Source organism: Gobius niger (assembly GCF_951799975.1).
Source record: "Gobius niger genome assembly, chromosome: 3".
Classification (NCBI taxonomy): domain Eukaryota; kingdom Metazoa; phylum Chordata; class Actinopteri; order Gobiiformes; family Gobiidae; genus Gobius; species Gobius niger.
Genome location: NC_136854.1, coordinates 399,957 through 418,249, shown reverse-complemented (window position 1 = coordinate 418,249; position 18,293 = coordinate 399,957). Strand labels below are relative to the sequence as shown.

Genomic DNA, 18,293 nt, shown 5'->3' with positions numbered 1-18,293 from the left:
GCTGCTGTAACGTGACCTCAAGGGCTGAGGGTTTGTTTTTTTAGGCCTTGTCCTCCACAGTTTGACAGACGTGTTCTCCAATCAGAATGATGGAGCCTCGCTGCCTTTGGCTGTTGGTCAATGAAAAGTGTCTTCAGGAGAATCATGTTTGTCTCTGCAGTCGCTGTAAACAAACTCCACCTGTGTCTCGGGCAGAGCGAACTGCAAACTATTATCACGAAACAAACAAAGTCTCACGACCTGAGAGTCGGACTGAGTCACAGAATCATCATTTCCTCAGGGAGCAGGTCGAGGTGGTTCAAAACAGACAAACTCCTCCGTTCATCACCGTACGCTCGTATCACTGTATTTAGCCTCGTCCAACTGGAACATCTTCACTGCAGGTTTTTCATGTAAATATGAGAAAACAAACAGCGTTTTGCAGCTTTTGATTCAGAGATTGTTTTTATGTCACTGAACAGGAAGGAAGAGAGAGCTATGTTAATGTGAGAATGATTAGAACTAAGTATGTTCTCTCTTCAGACTCTTGCCTCTTGGTTTTTTCAGATTTGTATCTTGTTGCTGATGAAGCTGAAATGTAATAACTGAGCACCGTGATGTTTAACAGCAGTTTAGAAGTTTATGATCAGACACATGACAATCAAACACAGGCGATATATAAAATATTAAAACCACATATCGATTCACAACATCAGTCTGGAAAATCACAATTATTTTTTTATCCAAGCTGTGCAGGTCGAGTTAAACTTGTTCAAAAACAGCCTGAACAGGAGCTGAAATAACGCCGGTGTGACCATCGTCTTCAGTGTTTCAGGAAGTGACAAAGAGCACGACCACATCAGCTGTGACTCTGATTGGCTGCTCCTAAAGCTCAGAGTCAGAACAACAAGCTTTTAAATAGAAACAAAGTGAATTTAGAACTTGCTGAATTTGTGTTTTGAGCCACTTGCACATCTTTGAATAGTCTTTGAATCTTCTCCAGTGGCTGTTCTGCTGCTGGAGCTCATGAGACGCTCCTCATGTTCCTCCTGAGCCCCAGGAAGGAAACCACTGGACATGTTAGATCAATGTGGCATTTTTTAACCAACGAGATGTAAAATATTGTTCAGGATGTGTTTGAGGTTATGTGGAGCCAAATCAGGTAGAGGGCGCTCTGGGAGGCTCTAACCCAAAAAAAAGTTAAAGGGTGCGCCAATCCAGCACCAGGTGTGGTGTAACGGAGGCCAATGGTTTTGACCGTGCGTGTGCTGTGTGTTAATCAAATTACCCAAACTTAATCACCTGCACATAGCCAGCACGCGTTCTTCCAACGTTTAAAATGCGCCACAACAGAGGGTTTGTGAGTGATGTCACAACAGCAACAGCCCGGCAGCAAAAACATTAAATTGAGTGGGAAGAAGCAACGTTATTCACTCAATTTGAAATGTAGAAGCTTCTCTTTCTGTTTAGATTTAAACACCTGTAAAAACAGCCTCTTTAAATCCAGTTCTTATGTTTGTGTTTGTGTAACTTTGTGTCTTATTGTAAATGTTCCGTCTCCTCCAGACTGAGCAGCTGTAACCTGTCAGAGAGCAGCTGTGAAGCTCTGTCCTCAGTCCTCAGCTCCTCTAGTCTGACAGTCCTGGACCTCAGTAAGAACGACCTGAAGGACTCAGGGCTGAAGATGTTGTCTGTTGGACTGAAGAGTCCTCACTGTAAACTGGAGCAGCTCAGGTCAGAGGGTTTATCTTTCTCTTTAAATGAATGTGTATTATTTGATAAATAAATGAACACAGTTATTATTTTTGGTTTGTAAGGTTTTAAGACATGATTAAAATATCCCTGTCCCAGCTCTTTAATATTTTTTGAAGATCATGTGTTTGTAGAGCATGTATTTGTAAGTTTTTATGAGATTACTGTACAGAAGCTGTGCTGCCTTCAGAAAAAAAAAAAAAACACAGACTGCTCAGGTCGTGTTGAAACCTGAATTTTGTACCTGAGCAATGTGTTATAATATGATATTATATAATATGCGTCATGGTAGCATGTAAACAGGCAGAACCTCCCTCTCTCTTGGTACAGCTGCATTCTTTGCCTTTTTCTGCGAACTGCATATGTGGTTTCAGTGCTCCACATTGTTTTTCTGGATGCTTGTGTATGTCTTTGCCGTGTTTTTGTGGAGATTCAGTGGATTTTTTTTTTACTGCAGAGTCCATAATGGTCCTGAAGAAGCAGCTTTTTAAAGTAAACCAAGCAGCAGCTTATGAGCTGAAGATATTTGAGACACATTTCTTCTTCTGAAGCACTGAAGAGGCATCAAGAGCCCCTCAATATTAAAACAAACAGCATTTTGTAGCTTTTGATTCAGAAAAAGCTTTTATGTCATTGAACAGGAAGGGAAAGAGCGCCATGTTTTTTTTTTTTAAGAGAATGATTAGAACTAATTAGAACTTGCTTGCAGATTTGTATCTTGTTGTTGATGAAACTGAAATGCAGTGTGCGAAATACCCGGGGTCCCCATCTCCAAATTGTTACACAATACAGATATACATTTTCTCACCATAGCCTTTGCAATGTTGTGCGTTATTACAATGCAAGCAAACAACTGAATAAATGTCAGGTCTATCGACTCACAGCGCATTTGTTGAGAACTAGGGTTTCTTTCCAAGATAATAATTTGGGACTGAGACATGATTGCTGAGAACAGAGCTTCACAGCTGCTCTCTGACAGGTTACAGCTGCTCAGTCTGGAGAGAACACATTGTTTTAAGTTTCGAAGGTTCATACTTACATAGACCTCACTCACAGAGTTTGTTGGAGGCTTTGACCACTGGCAGCAGCCTCAGCAGAGCCTCCTCTGAAGCACAGTATTTCTTCGTACGGTGCGATAATACTAGCCTAAATGCTAACGCGCACCAGAACCCAGCGATGCACATCGTCTATGTGGGGTTTCAACACACACTGGAGCGCGCTGCATCACGGCACTTCAGAGGCTTTTCTCAAACTGTGCAGGGCTTCACACACGTGATTTATACATTTATCATAAGAAAAGAACATACCCATGTCCGTGTTGTCAGAGAGAGCAAGCGGGGCTCTTCTTTGCAGGTTTGAGTTGGCAACAGACACGAGTTGAACATGCTCCACCTGAAGCATGAGCCCTGGCGATGGTTTGTCTCCGTGCTTTTTCTCATCCCTCCCAGCAAAGATTACAGCGCGCTCTTTGTCTGCCACTATGTGCCTCTTCAGGAAGGTTAAAAACATGTGTTTTCCTCCGTGGTGTTACATCTGGATTCAGCAGAACTGAATGCCGACATGGGGTCTATCAACGCTGAGCATCACTGCAGCCTCAGTGTGCCTTCTGTTGTAGAAAATAAAGGAGACGGCTCTTTCGTCAAAGCGTCTCAGTGTGCTTTGGGCTTAACTGAATTTATGTTAAAGCCTATATAACCATGAAATACACCGAAGACGAAAAGGACACATACACATCTTGTACAACCAATCACACCGACCCCAGCTCATGGCCAACCAACGCCCAGCCTTCGCCCTGAAGATCAGGCCCCATTGGTCTGATGGGTCAATCAGGAGGGTCGGACCCCCTGCACCCCTCACGTATTTCACACATTGCTGAAAGGTAATAACTGAGCACAGTGACTTTTAACAGCAGATTTAGAAGTTTATGCTCAATGCTCAAATACATGAAAAATAAAACAAAGGCTATATATAAAATATTAAAACTGCAAATCCAATCGCAATATTTGTCAGAAGAATCCCAATTGTCTTTTTTTTGGGTTTTTTGTGTCAAAATCATGCAGCCACTTGCACAGCTTTGATTAGTCTTTGAATCTTCTCCAGTGGCTGTTCTGAGCACAGCTGCTGGAGCTTTTGAGATGCTCCTCATGTTCCTCCTGAGCCCCAGGAAGGAAACCACTGGACTTGTTAGATCAATGTGGCATTTTTAACCAACTAGAAAGTAGATAGTGAAATATTGTTCAAGATGTGTTTGAGGTCATAGAGGGTATGTGAGTGATGTCACAACAGCCCGGCAGCAAAAACATTAATTAACTGACAAGAACGCAACATTATTCATTCAATTTACAATGTAGAAGCTTCTCTTTCTGTTTAGATTTAAAATGTGCACATCCTCTTTGACCAAACACCTGCAAAAGCCTAACAGCCTCTTTAAATCCAGTTCTTATTATTGTGTTTGTGTAACTTTGTGTCTTATTGTAAATGTTCCGTCTCCTCCAGACTGAGCAGCTGTAACCTGTCAGAGAGCAGCTGTGAAGCTCTGTCCTCAGTCCTCAGCTCCTCTAGTCTGACAGTCCTGGACCTCAGTAACAACGACCTGAAGGACTCAGGGCTGAAGATGTTGTCTGTTGGACTGAAGAGTCCTCACTGTAAACTGGAGCAGCTCAGGTCAGAGGGTTTATCTTTCTTTTTAAATTCATGTTAATTGTTTGTTAAATACATGAACACAATTCTTGTTATTGTTTTGTAATGTTTTAAGACATGATTAAAATATCCCTGTCCCAGTTTTTTCTTTAAGACCAAGTAGATCATTTGTTTTTATGAGATTACTGCACAGAAACTGTGCTGCCTCAGGATAATATCGCGTATAGTGTTTAAACCTGAGTTTTGTACCTGAACAATGTTTTATCAGTTTGATTCCAGTAAAGAATATGATCCTCACTGTTAAACGATACCAGTATAGAATCAATATAAAGTTTATGTACTCGATAATATACAAAATGTTATATTTGTAGAGATGTTTTGATGTTGTTGGTCCAGGGACAGCGCTGAAGGAAGTGAGAGTTTCAGCTCAAATTAAAGATACACATTTAAAGAAAAGGCTTTGTAATTAAGTGCTTTATTTGTCGTTGTACAACCGTACAATGAAATATTGTTCAGGTGTTAGTCCTGAGCCGCTGTGGCCGATCTGAGCCTCATGTTTGTGGAGGTCGAGGAAACCGCCTTCAGTCTCCTCTGATCCTCTGAAACAGTGCTGCGCCTCCTGGGTGTGTCCCTGTTTCAGAGCGTGGTGTCCTGCACTGGTCAGCTCCTCCTTCCTCTTCCTCCTGCGCAGCTCCCTCTGCTCCACAACAGTCTTTCACCATCGTCTGGGAAGAGCTGAGCAGTTAATCTGTTTTATTCAGTTTTATTCAGTGAACGTCCATTAGCCAGAACAATAGAAGGCATGTGTGGCTTAGCTGTGAGTCTTGTCCGGATACTTCCTCCTTTGTCCATTCCTTGTTTCCTGCAGCTCCTCTTGTGACGCCTCTACTGTGCTGCTTCTACAATATCTGTATCAAAAACCAAGCATTGTTAAAGTAATGATATTAAAAATAATTGTACAGTCCCAGCTTTAGACAGAGTGACTGAACAGGGACCAATCAGAGGAGGAGGTGGGCGGGGATAGTGTGTCCTGACTCTTCATTGGTTGAAGCGCCTCATGTTCTGTCTCTTTTAAATGATCGACTCTGCTCGATGAGATGTTAAATATTGTTCAAGATGTGTTTGAGGTCATAGAGGGTATGTGAGTGATGTCACAACAGCCCGGCAGTAAAAGCATTAAATTAACTGGCAAGTACGCAACATTATTCACTCAATTTACAATGTAGAAGCTTCTCTTTCTGTTTAGATTTAAAATGTGCACATCCTCTTTGACCAAACACCTGCAAAAGCCAAACAGCCTCTTTAAATCCAGTTCTTATTATTGTGTTTGTGTAACTTTGTGTCTTATTGTAAATGTTCCGTCTCCTCCAGACTGAGCAGCTGTAACCTGTCAGAGAGCAGCTGTGAAGCTCTGTCCTCAGTCCTCAGCTCCTCTAGTCTGACAGTCCTGGACCTCAGTAAGAACGACCTGAAGGACTCAGGGCTGAAGATGTTGTCTGTTGGACTGAAGAGTCCTCACTGTAAACTGGAGCAGCTCAGGTCAGAGGGTTTACTCTTCATCTCTGTGAGTTTGTCATTTCTATGACTCTGTTTAACCCTGTGTGTTCAGACTGTCAGGGTGTCTGATCTCAGAGGAAGGCTGTGCTGCTCTGGCCTCAGCTCTGAGGTCCAACCCCTCCCATCTGACAGACCTGGACCTCAGCTTCAACCATCCAGGAGACACAGGAGTAAAGCTCCTGACTGCTCTACAGGAGGAGCCCCACTGCTCACTCTCCACTCTCAGGTGAGGACAGTTATTACAGAGTTATTACACAGTCATTACACAGTTATTACACAGTTATTACACAGTTATTACACAGTTATTACACAGTTATTACAGTTATTACACAGTTACTACACAGTTATTACACAGTTATTACACAGTTATTACACAGTTACTACACAGTTATTACACAGTTATTACACAGTTATTACACAGTTATTACACAGTTATAACAGTCGACACAAACAAACGGTGGATCTGAGTCTGTGTCTGTTTCAGACTGAGTCCTGCTGGAGAACGATGGATGAACCCGATCTGCAGATGTAAGTCTGAGTCTTAAAGGTCCTATATCATGCAAAATCGACTTTTTGGAGCTTTTAGAGATGTTGTTTTAATATTTCCTTATCAAAAACACCCCCAGAGTGGTTTGTGGCTTCATTCACGCAGTTCTCAGTAATCCTCCTGAATCCTGCTCTCTGAGCAGCTGCTCCGTCCTCTGCTGGAAAACCACTGAGTTGTGACACTCTGACCTTTTTCACGTCATAGTGTCAAACAGGAACAGCACAACTTCTGTAATTTAATGCCTTGTAGCCTGATTTTAATTTATAAACCAGCTTAAAAAAAAAAAAAGTAAAAAAAAAAAAAGGAAGCGCTTCCAGGTCAGGGCTGAAAACAAATGCAAAACAAACGCACCCTCTTAGCGTCTGAACAGACGTCAAGTTTGCACTGAAGGATGTGAAGATGGAGCTCTTTCTAACCTACTCTGGACACACCTGTTCTTTATTCTTACCTAACGATAATGTCACGGAGAAAAGTGCGTTTGGCTACGAGAGGTGCAGGACTTTATGCAACCTTCTAAAGAAGAGGTCACTCGCCAGAAGTTGGAATTTCTTTCCGGGATTCAGCGACTATCACCAGAATACTGTTTTTCTGTCTGATGGATGTTTGGTGAACCTTCGCCAAAGTGGATTAAAGGGCTCTTCATACTCCACAAGACGCAGGAACTTTGTTCTTGTTCTTGAGGCAAAAAGAACGAGAACAAAGTTCGTCTGGGCTCTGACATTTCATACTCCACAAGACGTGTTTCTGCCGAACGGCCACGCCCCCTTTTTTCCGCAGCCAAACAAACAAGGAATGACCGAAATAAAACGAGCTATTTGAGTTTAAACTATTATAAAATGTATCAGTCACGATATTGCAAACATTTTGAAGATTGACTTCATGTTAAGCCACATCTCCCGCTGGTTTATTATGTTAGAAAACGTTAGCGTTAAAAGCTTACCTTCGTGTCACTCCATGTTGTTTGACGTCTGTGTAGCTCAGTCCGGGTTTTGTCCATCCAAGAACCTGTAGAGCATAAATTCCAGAGTATGTAAAAAAAAAAGTAAGTCTCTAGCCTATTCCTGTGCGGAGTTATGAATTTTTAAAGAATAACCAGAATGCTCATTCTAGCCACTAGGGGGCATAAAAAAAAAAAAAAGGATCGAGTTCCACACGTGTCCAGCAGAGGGCACTGACATAATAAGAGCTCAGGATATGAACAACACATTATAAAGCCATGTGTTTAATGGACAGTCTGCCCCAGGGCGGCTGTGGCTTCAATAACAGTTTACCACCACCAAGTAAATGATTAATGACGACTGCACTTTCAGGAACTTGTGACACAGGCTTGTAAAGTGCAATACAAGTCTAAGACGTTGTCATTAATGAAGCTACAGTCAAGTTGGGGCTTTGATCAAATCACAGCTCATTATAATTAATTTATTGGAAACATTTTCTCTATTATATGTGGCCCGCGACCCGCCGTGGGAGCTGAATTTCGGCCCATGACCCAAAATGAGTTTGACACCCCTGGTCTAAGGTTTACAAGCCTGGATTTCCTCTGTCCACGAGCCTGAACCACTTTTTTCTTTATCGCTCGCCTCTTTCACGCAGGTAGCGCCAGGCTCTTCAGTTTCCTCTTCGTCCTCGCCCAAAGCGTCTGTGTGTTTCCCCAGGACTTTTTGGCATGTGCGGGTCCTTGTAATCCTTCAGCGAAGTATTTTACTGCTGCGAGCGGTCTCCGTTTTCCGCACCGGTGCTGGGACGTAAACATTGGATTCTCGCTTCCCGCTTCCGCCAAAATAACCCCGCCCACTAAAAATCCAGCCAATCACAGCCAGAGTTCTCGCAGCCTAGCTGAAATAGTTCTGCTGAGCTGATGCGTCAGCAAGACCTGCCGAACAGGAGCTGCCGGAACAAAATGACGTCTTGTGGAGAATAGGCCTTAACTTTTATAACCAACGCGAGTCCCTAATGTGATGGAGAGGCAGGACAGAGCGGTGGTGAGTCAAAACGCGTGTTAGCTTGTGTGTTAACGTGTGTGTTAGCTTGTGTGTTAGCGTGTATGTTAGCTTTTGTGTTGGCGTGTGTGTTAGCTTTTGTGTTAGCTTCTGTGTTAGCTTGTGTGTTAGCGTGTATGTTCGCTTGTGTGTTAGCTTGTGTGTTAGCGTGTATGTTAGCGTGTGTGTTAGCTTTTGTGTTAGCTTGTGTGTTAGCTTGTGTGTTAGCTTATGTGTTAGCTTGTGTGTTAGCATGTGTGTTAGCTTGTGTGTTAGCGTGTGTGTTAGCGTGCGTGTTAGCCTCTGTGTTAGCTTGTGTGTTAGAGTATGTGTTAGCGTGTGTGTTAGCGTGTGTAATAGCGTGTGTGTTAGCGTTTGTGTTTGCGTGTGTGTTAGCGAGTGTGTTAGCGTGTGTGTTAGCGTGTGTTTTAGCGTGTGTGTTAGCTCGTGTGTTAGCGTGTGTGTTAGCGTGTGTGTTAGTGTGCGTATTAGCTCGTGTGTTAGCATGTGTGTTAGCATGTGTGTTAGCATGTGTGTTAGCATGTGTGTTAGCTTGTGTGGTAACTTGTGTGTTAGCTTATGTGTTAGTGTGTGTGATAACGTATGTGTTAGCGTGCGTGTTAGCGTGTGTGTTAGCTCGTGTGTTAGCGTGTGTGTTAGCATATGTGTTAGCTTGTGTGTTAGCGTGTGTGCTAGTGTGCGTGTTAGCTTGTGTGTTAGTGTGTGTTAGCTTGTGTGTTAGCCTATGTGTTAGCGTGTGTGTTAGCGTATGTGTTAGCTTATGTGTTAGCGTGCGTGTTAGCTTGTGTGTTAGCTTGTGTGTTAGCTTGTGTGTTAGATTATGTGTTAGCGTGTGTGTTAGCATGTGTGTTAGCTTGTGTGTTAGCTTATGTGTTAGCGTGTGTATTAGTGTGTGTGTTAGCGTGTGTTTTAACGTGTGTGTGTTAGCTTGTTTGTCAGCGTGTGTGTTAGCATGTGTGTTAGCGTGTGTGATAGCGTGTGTGTTAGCTTGTGTGTTAGCGTGTGTATTAGTGTGCGTGTTAGCGTGTATGTTAGCGTGTGTGTTAGCTTATGGGTTAGCGTGTGTGTTACCATGTGTGTTAGCGTGTGTGTTAGCGTGTGTGATAGCGTGTGTGTAAGCTTGTGTGTTAGCGTGCATGTTAGCGTGCGTGTTAGCGTGTATGTTAGCGTGCGTGTTGGCGTGTATGTTAGCGTGTGTGTTAGCTTATGGGTTAGCGTGTGTGTTAGCGTGTGTGTCAGCGTGTGTGTTAGCGTGTGTGTTAGCTTATGGGTTAGCGTGTGTGTTAGCTTATGGGTTAGCGTGTGTGTTAGCGTGTGTGTCAGCGTGTGTGTTAGCGTGTGTGTTAGCGTGCGTGTTACCATGTGTGTTAGCGTGCGTGTTAGCGTGTGTGTTAGCGTGTGTGTTAGCGTGTGTGTTAGCGTGTGTGTTAGCGTGTGTGTTAGCGTGTATGTTAGCGTGTGTGTTAGCTTATGGGTTAGCGTGTGTGTTAGCATGTGTGTCAGCGTGTGTGTTAGCGTGTGTGTTAGCTTATGGGTTAGCGTGTGTGTTAGCGTGCATGTTAGCGTGCATGTTAGCGTACGTGTTAGCGTGTGTGTTACCATGTGTGTTCCATGTGTGTTAGCATATGTGTTAGCTTGTGTGTTAGCGTGTGTGCTAGTGTGCGTGTTAGCTTGTGTGTTAGTGTGTGTGTTAGCTTGTGTGTTAGCCTATGTGTTAGCGTGTGTGTTAGCGTATGTGTTAGCTTATGTGTTAGCGTGCGTGTTAGCTTGTGTGTTAGCTTGTGTGTTAGCTTGTGTGTTAGATTATGTGTTAGCGTGTGTGTTAGCATGTGTGTTAGCTTGTGTGTTAGCTTATGTGTTAGCGTGTGTATTAGTGTGTGTGTTAGCGTGTGTTTTAACGTGTGTGTGTTAGCTTGTGTGTCAGCGTGTGTGTTAGCATGTGTGTTAGCGTGTGTGATAGCGTGTGTGTTAGCTTGTGTGTTAGCGTGTGTATCAGTGTGCGTGTTAGCGTGTATGTTAGCTTATGGGTTAGCGTGTGTGTTACCATGTGTGTTAGCGTGTGTGTTAGCGTGTGTGATAGCGTGTGTGTAAGCTTGTGTGTTAGCGTGCATGTTAGCGTGCGTGTTAGCGTGTATGTTAGCGTGCGTGTTGGCGTGTATGTTAGCGTGTGTGTTAGCTTATGGGTTAGCGTGTGTGTTAGCGTGTGTGTCAGCGTGTGTGTTAGCGTGTGTGTTAGCTTATGGGTTAGCGTGTGTGTTAGCTTATGGGTTAGCGTGTGTGTTAGCGTGTGTGTCAGCGTGTGTGTTAGCGTGTGTGTTAGCGTGCGTGTTACCATGTGTGTTAGCGTGCGTGTTAGCGTGTGTGTTAGCGTGTGTGTTAGCGTGCGTGTTAGCGTGTGTTTTAATGTGTGTGTTAGCGTGCGTGTTAGCGTGTGTTTTAACGTGTGTGTTAGCGTGTGTGTTAGCGTGTGTGTTAGCGTGTGTGTTAGCGTGTATGTTAGCGTGTGTGTTAGCTTATGGGTTAGCGTGTGTGTTAGCATGTGTGTCAGCGTGTGTGTTAGCGTGTGTGTTAGCTTATGGGTTAGCGTGTGTGTTAGCGTGCATGTTAGCGTGCATGTTAGCGTACGTGTTAGCGTGTGTGTTACCATGTGTGTTCCATGTGTGTTAGCTTGTGTGTTAGCTTGTGTGTTAGCGTGTGTGTTAGCATGTGTGTTCCATGTGTGTTCTGTATTCTGAAGTAACTTCACTCCTTGGAGAGACCGCCCCCTCTCTCCGAGTGGATCTGAATCAAAGCGTCTTGTCTTCCGGGTTTGCAAAATACCCCCAGAAAATACTTTTATGTCTCACAAAAAAATAGTTCTCCATAGCAGTAGAGGTACAATGTATCATATAAATGCCTATATTTTACTTTGGGATGGCTAAAATAGCAGGATACAGATGCTTTAATATACTTTTATAATGTTGGTTGTTCTGAGAAGATTTACTGTTTCTCTCGTGTCGACAGCTGCGATATTGACGTCAGGAGAGTTTGAGCTGTTTTCACTCAAACCTTTAGAACTGAGACCTTCATTATTATTCTGGAGAAAGTTCATGTAACCCTGTGTTCATCCTGGGTTCATTTTCAACATTTTTTTTAATTTCCTGACATTTTGTCTGTGTTGCAGCTTGAGACGTGGATTTCTGCAGAAAACGTTCTTTTAAGCCACATTTTCAGAATCTAGTGTTTGTTTTTCTCTCATGTCTTTTATTTGGTAGATCTGAATCTCCCTGTCGCCCCCTAGTGTACAAAAATGTACACGCCTAAAAACAGCCATAACATCTGCATTTGCAATATGTTTTTCCACTTTTTGCATAAATCACATGAACTACTTTAAACTTTTCCAAAACTTCTAAACATGTAATAATGTTCTAGATTTTAACTTAAAATCCCAGTTTCAAAACTTAAAGCTGAAAGAAATAGTTCCACAAAGACACAAAAGTGTGATTATATTTGTCATAATAAATTGTAGAGCTGAGGCTTTGTCTATTTCCAGAGCCGTGTTTGTGTCACAGATGAAGTGAAATTCATTCATTTGGAAGAAAAGGAGTGAAATTTAACATTTTTATTGTATTTCATCAGATTGGAGCTCATTCCCATTGTCGGCACAGGAATAAAATCACTGCATTTTTTCTATTGAATATAATGGAAATAAGGCATTTCCAATGGATTTGACCCTGAAAACTTCTATGTTTAAAGCAGTACTAAGTAACTTGTTTACCTTAATAAATCCTTCCCGTAGTCCCTGTGGGGGTGATACAAGTGTTTATGGGATGATTGGAGGGTCTTTCATCGCCCCCTGGTGTCTCTGGCCAGAAAACCATGTTTGCAACTTGACTGCCACCGGTCCGGAGAAAGCAATACACACTAATGGAATCACGAAGAAGAAGCTAACATGCTAACGGGCAAAGCTAACTGCGGGCTAGCGTCACTTTAAACAGTATTTACAGCCAAGTTTGAGTGAAAAAAAATATTTCCGTTGTATAATTGGATGCACAGTAACCCTCTCTCCCTTCACCTTTCCTGTCAGCGTAGTATTTACTCTCCAAGACAAGTAATACGTTAAAAAATCGTAACTTGCTACTACACCTGCAGTTGCGTTTATGGCCTCTAGGGGGAAGAGTTACTTAGTACTGCTTTAAAACTCACTGAAATACGGCATAAAATCACTTCATCTGTGACATCAGGGTTTAATTTGGAAGAAAATCAGTGAAATTTGACATTTTTACTGTATTTCATCAAATTATTTTTCCTGACAGTTGGTAAAGCCGGTGTTGTTTCATTTTCTACAGTTTGTAAACTCTGTGTTTCTGTGAGAACCAGAGCGCTGTGGGCGGAGCCTAAACATATATATTTTTTTGTGCATAAATAGTAATTATCAGCTGAAAGTGACCTGAACACACAAAATAACCTGGACAAAGAGCTCAGTCTGGGTTTATTCTCGTGTTTCCTCAGGTTTACAAACCTGGGCCTCGTTTTCAACAGAGACTTTTCTGCTTCTAAACTAACCCCTGATTGTGACGCTCCCACTGAGCTGTTTCTTCACACTCAACATTATTGTCCATAAATCACTTGTTCATATTAATAATATTCATATATTTTATATAAAACATAAACACAAACAAATCCTGTAGTTTCCCCTGGGCCACAGCTTCAGTATAACCTGACTGTAAACACATGCATCTGTTACAATGTTAGAAAAGTGGAAAGTTCTGAAATGCAGTGAAAATGTCAAATTCAACTCCTTTTCTTCCTTATGAAACGCTGACATCACAGATATGAGACTTTTTTCCTGTATTACAGTGAGATTTAAAATGTGAAGTTTGATGTGAGAAAAGTCCAGGTTCTGCCATGGCTCCATTATATCCTAATGGGAAAATAACATGATTTCATTCATCTGGACGACAGGAACAAGGTCCAAACTGAAGAAATACAGGACAAATGTCAAACCTGACTCTTGTTCTGCAAAATGAAATGATCAAATATATGACTTTTATACGGCGACAGGGGAGCAAAGACAAAGGAAGTCATGAATGTTTTTATAATGAACAACTGGACATAAAGAATCGTCCACCACAGAAAAACTACAAATGCTTCAAATCCATTTTTTGCTGATCTTTGACACGTCCAAGGCTCTAAACACCACATCAGTCCCAGCTCTGAACTCTTCATTATTATAAAGAGAATCAGCTTTTTATGTTGTTTGTGACAAACTTCAAAGGTTTAGTTTTGAATCTGGCAAATAAAGGGTTAAAACTCCCAAATAAATCACATGTTTGGGAGTTTTGAGAAGGTGAGAAGTGATTCCTGAGATTCTGTCCATTTTTGTACACTAGGGGGCGACAGAAAGAAAACTGAAGGACGACACAAAGGTTAAACCTGAGACTTTATCAGTCCTGACACAGCCCCGCCCACTGTCACACAGCCCCGCCCACTGTCACACAGCCCCGCCCACTGACACACAGCCCCGCCCACTGACACACAGCCCCGCCCACTGACACACAGTCCCGCCCACTCACACACAGCCCCGCCCACTGACACACAGCCCCGCCCACTGTCACACAGCCCAACACGTTTGAACTTGGAGAAAGTCATTTGTGAATTAGAACGAAAATACATTTATTGTTTAGAAAAGAAACAAGTCTTTAAATATTCTTAAATCAGTAATTTACAGGAACTAAACTAAAGTATATGTGAGAGAAGATCAGCCGTATCCAGATCATCAGGACAGATTTGAGAACTGGGCTCAGCTTCTGTGTGACTCTGGTCTGACTGGGCGCTGTTACTGGGAGGTCCAGTGGAGAGGATGGGTTTATATATCAGTGTCTTACAGAAGAATCAGGAGGAAAGGAGGAGGTGATGACAGTTTGTTTGGATTCAATGATCAGTCATGGAGTCTGATCTGCTCTAAAGGTGGTTTCTCTGTTTGGCATAAAGACAAACACACACCCCTCCCTCAGCGCGGCTCCTCCTCTGGGACAGTAGGGGTGTATGTGGACTGTGCTGCTGGCTCTCTGTCCTTCTACACAGTCTCCTCTGAGGAACTGATCCACCTCCACACCTTCAACACCACCTTCACTCACACCCTGAGCCCTGGGTTTAGGCTCTGTGATTACGACTCCTCAGTGTCTCTGTCAGACTGAGGATCAGAGTCTCAATTATACAGATGAGCTTCAGTCACATGACCTTTTCCTGACATTCCTTTCCCAGTTCATTGATTAAACAAAGTAAATCATTAGAGATGTTGGAAAATCTCCTTCAGATAAATAAATAAAATAACTAAACCGTATGAAGGGAAACTCTCGGTCACGTCTTTGTCTTTTTCTAAATCCTTTTGTTCCAGAATCCTGAGTTCAACATCTGTCATTAAAACCACTCAATAAATGAATGAATAACATTGATTTAAATATGTGATCAATGCAAAGTGGATTTATTATTTGCACATGTTCAACTTTTTAAAGCAGATGGAGAAATGTGAAAGTAAATAATAAACTCGTCACTTCTATTAATGTGTCGTTCATATGTAAGTTACAAATTCCCTAATAGTGTGGAGGGTCTCGTAGTCCCAGTCTCCGTTATGTCCAACTCTCACAGAGGGACTATGGAGAGCATCCTGACCAGCTCCATCACTGTGTGGTTCTTCTACAGAGGGACTATAGAGAGCATCCTGACCAGCTCCATCACTGTGAGGTTCTTCTACAGAGGGACTATAGAGAGCATCCTGACCAGCTCCATCACTGTGTGGTTCTTCTACAGAGGGACTATAGAGAGCATCCTGACCAGCTCCATCACACTGCCTCCTGCTGAAGGAGCCTCCAGTGCATCGTGAGAGCAGCAGAGAAGATCTGTGGAGCTCCTCTCCCCTCAAACCATCCAAAGACGAGGACGAAAACGGAACAAAAATGCGCCGTAAAAGCAACAAAAAAGTGACAAAAACACAACAAAATGTGACGAAAACGTGACGACAAAGCAATGAAAAAACAACAAAAACATGAAGAAGAAAAGAAATGAAAAACAAGAGACAAAAACAAAACAAAAAACAACAAAAACGCAATGAAAAAGTGACAAAAAAGTGACGAAAACATGACAAATGCGGCGACACAAAGTTACCATCACTTTTCTAGATTTTAGCTACAAATGAGGCGTCGCAGTGTTGCTCTCCAGTCAAGAAGCTTTTAGATTTGGGTAAAGCCGAACAGGAGAAAATGCTCTCTGTTAATACGGGAGGTAAGAGGTTAACATGTCTTTGTGGAAGTGTCGCATTTACGCTAATCTGGGCCAGGCTGGTCAGAGTCCAGGGCTGTTTTTCAGTCCCAGTCCGGCCCTGGTCATTGTCCATCTGCACTGTGAAGCATTTGGCTGAATATGAGCTCATCATATTGGCCCAAACACTTCAGAATTCATCCTGCTGCTTTTGTCCACAGTCACATCAGTAAATACATGCCATGATGCTGCACCACCATGTTCCACTGAGGAGGTGGATTTAGAACGGCTCTTTAACATCACAGACCTGGATCAGTGTGTTATAAAAATGAGCTGTGCATATTTAAGAAACAAATAACCATGTGAGCAACAATATATGTTATGAAATAGTGATGATAAAAGGTTTGAATAAAAGGTTTAATCATTGATTATTGAGAAGTTTTGTATTTTAGAAACTTATAATAGGCTTGTTGTTGAAGTACTTTGGTGCATATAATCACTATACTCACTTGTTGAATGTTATAATGAAAGAGAGACTGTGGTGAAAATAAAAATAGAAGTGAAAATATAATTTATTGAAGGGGGGGCAATATGGTGGGTTTTTCCCAAACCATCGTCAGAACTCCACTCCAACCATTACATTCACTGCACATTAAACAGTTTATGCAAATGAAACAGTTTGTGTAATTTCAAAACACCCCTGCTTTAGACTGACCCGCCCAACACTGGCCATTTGTTGTGAAAGTTTGTCAGACAGGAAGTGCTCTTTTATTGTGAAGGCAGGAATGACCTCTTCACTGAAGGAAACAGGTGAGGCTAATGAGCGCGACCCGACCGCGCCGCCCCCGGGCCCCCACGGAGGAGCACGCGGGACAGATCCTCATTAAAGGTTTTTAGAGCCGCCATGAGAACAAATGTGGACAAATGCTGCTTCTGGAGGGAGTTATGGAATCATTCAGAGGAGCCGAGCTGTGTTAGAACAGAAAAGAAACCGCTGAATACAACTATGAAGGTAAGCTACATGCTAATGTTATGCTAACACCAGCTAAAGCGGCGCTAACAGCGGATAAATGATAATGTGGGTAAAATCCCCTCATAGCACAGCGGTATGATGTTGTGAAATATTAAATCCTATGACCTGCGTGTGGATAGTGAGGGCTGTCCACTCTCTCCTCACCGGAGGCAGAGTCTGTTCAGTCACATCAGACTGAACGTTCACGCACAAGTAACAGACAACTGTGAAGTAAAAGCAAAATGATACATCATTCTGTTATTTTTCAAAAAATAGAAAAGTGAAAAGTGGGGCGTGCATAAGTATTCATACAGATGAATGAATACTTTGTGGAACCTCCTTTTGCTGCAATAACAGCAGAAAGTCTTTTGGGGTCTGACTCTACAAGATTAGCACATGTAGAGACTGACATTTTAGCCCATTCCACTTTACAAAACAACTCCAGCTCTGACACATTAGAAGGAGAGCGTTTGTGAACAGCAGTTTTCAGGTCTTTCCACAGATTTTCAGTAGGATTTAGGTCAGGACTTTGACTGGGCCATTCTAACACATTAATATGTTTTTATTGAACCATTCCATTGTAGATTTATCTTTGTGTTTAGGGTCATTGTCCTACTGAAGGTGAATCTCCGCCCCAGCCTCAGTTCTCTTGCTGACTCCAGCAGGTTTTCCTCCAAAATGTCTCTGTATTTGGCTCCATCCATCTTCATCATTCTTCTCACAATCTCCCCAGTCCCCACTGAGGAAAAGCAGCCCCAAAGCATGATGCTCCCCCCCGTATATTTGACACTGGGGATGGTGCACTCAGGACGATGAGCAGTGTCAGATTTGCTCCATACATAACGTTTGTCTCATCTGACCAAAGCTCCTTCTTCCACATGGAGCTGTGTCCTCCATATGACTTCTAGCAAACTTCAAACAGGATTTCTTATGGCCTCCTTTCAATAATGTCTTTCTTCTTCCACTCGTCCATGAAGGCCAGATTTGTGTAGATACGACTTATAGTTGTCCCATGTACAGATTCCTCCAACTCAGCAGCAGGACTTCACAGCTCCTCCAGAGTTATCTTGGGGCACTTGGTTATATTTCTGACCAGTGTTCTCCTTGTTCGCTCTGATATTTTAGGTGGAGGACCACGTCTTGGTAAGTTGGCAGTGGTGCTTTACTCTTTCCATTTCTGAATGATGGATTGAACAGTTGCTCCGGGAGATGTTTAAATCTTGGGAAATCTTTGTATAACTTAATGCTGCTTTAAACTTCTCCACAGCTTTATCCCTGACCTCTCTGGTGCTCCTTGACCTTCATGATGCTGTTCAGTGACCAACACACTCCGACCACAGGTCTGAGGGCCTAAAAGAACAGCTGTAATTATACTGAGAGTAGATTACACACAGGTGCCTCTATTTAACAGTTAGGCCAAGGTGTGAACATTCTGGAGTCATTAGGAATGTTATAAAGGTGATTTAATGCACTCAGAAAATGCTGTATGAATACTTATGCACGCCCCACTTTTCACTTTTCTATTTTTTGAAAAATAACAGAATCATGTATCATTTTGCTTTCACTT

The 18,293-nt window shown here is 42.5% G+C and overlaps 2 protein-coding genes across 2 annotated transcripts in view; both read left to right on the top strand.

The window, feature by feature from the left end:
- The window catches only part of LOC306960548 (uncharacterized protein), a gene marked incomplete at its 3' end in the record, with an annotated part of 105,896 nt that overhangs the window by 46,821 nt on the left and 40,782 nt on the right, over window positions 1-18,293 (top strand). The window lies entirely within an intron of this gene.
- The window catches only part of LOC306961462 (NLR family CARD domain-containing protein 3-like), a gene marked incomplete at both ends in the record, with an annotated part of 40,299 nt that overhangs the window by 14,881 nt on the left and 7,125 nt on the right, over window positions 1-18,293 (top strand). The gene's annotated exons all lie outside the window — the stretch shown is intronic.